Below are 3,517 nucleotides of genomic sequence, written 5' to 3' on the forward strand. Positions count from 1 at the left end.
TCTTCTCTAAACTGGTTATTCTACTTAGCAATTCCTGTAACCTTTTTTCAAGGTCCTTAGCTTCTTTGCATTGAGTTAGAACATGCTCCTTTAGCTCAGAGGAGTTTGTTATTACCCACCTTCTGAAGTCTACTTCTGTCAATTTATCAGACTCATTCTCTGTTCAGCTTTGTTCCCTTGCGGGCGAGGAGTTGTGATCCTTTGGAGGAGAAGCATTCTAGTTTTTGGAATTTTCAGCCTTTTTGAGCTGTTTTTTCCTCATCTTCCTGGATTTATCTACCTTTGGTCTTTGATGTTGGTGACCTCCAAATGGGGTTTCTGTGTGGCTGTCCTTTTTGTTGATGTTGATGCTATTCCTTTCTGTTTATTAGTTTTCCTTTTAACAGTCAGGCTTCTCTGCTGCGGGTCTGCTGGAGTTTGCTGGAGGTCCACTCCAAACCCTGTTTCCCTGGGTATCACCAGCACAGGCTTCAAAACAGCAAAGATTGCTGCCTGTTCCTTCCTCTGGAAGGCTCGTCCCAGAGTGGCACCCGCTAGATGCCACCTGGAGCCCTCCTGTATGAGGTGTCTGTCGACCCCTGCTGGGAGGTGTCTCCTAGTCATGAGGCACGGGGGTTAGGGACCCATTTGAGGAGGCAGTCTATCCCTTAGCAGAACTCAAGCACTGTGCTGGGATATCTGCTGCTCTCTTCACAGGCAGGAACATTTGCGTCCACTGAAGCTGTGCCCACAGCTGCCCCCTTCCCCCTGGTGCTCTGTCCCAGGGAGTTGGGAGTTCTATGTATAAGCCCCTGACTGGGGTTGCTGTCTTTCTTTCAGAGATGCCGTTCCCAGAGAGGAGGAATCTAGAGAGGCAATCTGGCTACAGTGGCTTTGCCAAGCTGTGGTGGGCTCCGCCCAATTCAAACTTCCCAGCGGCTTTGTTTACACTGTGAGGGTAAAACCACCTACTGAAGCCTCAGTAATGGCAGACACCCCTCCCGCTCCAAGCTCGAGCCTCCCAGGTTGACTTCAGACTGCTCTGAAATTCTGCAAGAATTTCAAGTCAGTGGATCTTAGCTTACTGGGCTTTGTGGGTGTGGGATCCGCTGAGCTAGACCACTTGGCTCCCTGGCTTCAGCCCCCTTTCCAGGGGAGTGAACAATTCAGTCTCACTGGCATTCTAGGTGCCACTGGGGTATGAACAAAAATTCCTGCAGCAAGCTCAGTGTCTACCCAAACGACTGCTCCATTTTTGCTTGAAACCCAGGGCCCTAGTGGTGTAGGCACCCGAGGGAATCTCCTGATCTGAAGGTTGTGAAGACCATGGGAAAAGCAGAATATCTGGGCTAGAACATCAGAATATCTGGGCTGTTCCTAATGGCACAGTCCCTCAATGCTTCCCTTGGCTAGGGGAGGGAGGTCCCTGACCCCTTGTGCTTCCAGGGTGAGGCAACGCCCCACCCTGCTTCTGCTTGCCCTCCATGGGCTGTACCCACTGTCTGACCAGTCCCAGTGAGATAAGCTGGGTACCTAAGTTGGGAATGCAGAAATCACCCGCCTTCTGCGTTGATCTCACTGGGAGCTGCAGATCGGAGCTGTTCCTATATGGCCATCTTGCCAGCCACCCTGCTTGTACTTTTTAGCCATCAGTAGTCTTCCTCACAGAGAAAACTAGGAAGTAGAAAACTGTAAACTGTCTGTCATAGATCAGCATTTTATAAACATACCATCTCACAATTCCTACAGACATACGCTTCCTCATACTATAGTTTTTCATGTGGCAAAAAGACTTTTTTTTACAGACCTAGATGTCTTAACTTCTTTATATTTTGTGAAAACAAGATGCCAAAAGTTGATAAACTTATGTTCAGCAATTAATGTTTCAGTGTTATGGTTTTGTTTTGTTTTGTTTTGTTTTAAGACAGAGTCTCACTCTGTCACCCAGGCAGGACTGCAGTGGTGCCATCTTGGCTCACCGCAACCTCCACCTCCCAGGTTCAAGCGATTCTCCTCTCTCAGCCTCCCAAGTAGCTGGGATTACCGGTGGTGCCACCACGCCCAGCTAATTTTCTGTATTTTTAGTAGACACGGGGTTTCACCATGTTGGCCAGGCTGGTCTCAAACTCCTGGCCTCAGTTGATCCGCCCACCTTGGCCCCTCAAAGTGCTGGGATTACAGACGAGACTGGGCACGTTCAGGTTGGTATGGCCATAGGCAAGTGCTGGGATTACAGATGTAAGCCACGGTGCCCAGCCTGTTTCAGTCGTTTTATCTTTCTTAGAAATTATTTAGATATTCAGTAACTATCTCTTACTCAACATAGCATAACTCTAAAGTTTCAAGTTACCAAAAAGATTTTGGCAACTGTTTTTAGGCATATATATATATATATATATATATATGGTTATTTTAGGGATGGTTATTATTAAAAAGTTCATTTGTAAGCTTTTGTTGACTTATATCCATTCAATTCACTTGTTTGTAACAGCTGTGTATTGTTCATGGATATGAGACATTAAACAAAGCTAGCCATTATCTTTTTTTCTTTCTTTTCTTTTTCTGAGGAGAGGGGAACTAAGAACAGAGCCCAAGATTGGAGCCTAGTTAAAAAGAGGACTCAGAGGAGCTTGATTAAAATTTTGTCAGAGGAACTTTTTCCATAGTTCTTTAGCTAGGTTACAGATTGCTCATCTCCATATTCTAGACCAACCTGCATCCTGCTGCTACATTAATGTAAGTAAATCATCACTTTAATCCTGTTGCTACCTTGCTCAAATCCCTCTTATGGTCCCACATATCCACTGCCAGAAAAGGATTTAAACAAAGGTAGCATAGCTGAAAGCACCTTCCCACAAGCTCAATATTTCCTTGAAGTCTCTTGTTTTACATTAAAAATTCACGTTTTACATTTCACTCCAAAATACACCTGTTTGTTTTAATATAAAAAGAATGTTTTAAATTAGGTATCGCTTAAATTTCTTCATTTAATTCTTCAAATGTTCAAGTAAAATTGAAGAGTCGAGAAGATGCTTCGTGTTTATCCTGGGCCCTCCAGTGGACCATGAGGTATATATTTTTACTTGAAAAGCCCAAGTATACAGAATACATTTTAGGTGACTTTGCTTCATTTTTAAGACCCTCAATTATCTGGCCCCAGTGCAACCTTCCCATCTGCTGTTTCCCTTCATTAATCCTCTGATAAATCCATTCATCTACTCGTCTACAATTATTTACAACATGCCCACCATGTACCAGGCACTGCTTTCTGAAGATGTGTTATAATGTATACCACCCATATATCTTTGCTTTTGTCCTTTCTCCTTACTTAAAATATCTTCCCTCTTTACTTCTGTCTACTAAAGTGCTAATCTTTAAGACTAATTTTAACACTAGTTGTATTAATCTGTTCTCACATTACTATAAAGAACTGCCTAAGACTGGGTACTTTATAAAGAAAAGTGGTTTAATTGACTGACAGTTCATAAACTGTACAGGAAGCATGGCTGGGGAAGCCTCAAGAAACTTAAAATCATTG

This window comes from Rhinopithecus bieti, unplaced genomic scaffold (genome assembly GCF_001698545.2).
Source record: "Rhinopithecus bieti isolate Rb0 unplaced genomic scaffold, ASM169854v2 scaffold_12477, whole genome shotgun sequence".
In the NCBI taxonomy this organism is placed as follows: domain Eukaryota; kingdom Metazoa; phylum Chordata; class Mammalia; order Primates; family Cercopithecidae; genus Rhinopithecus; species Rhinopithecus bieti.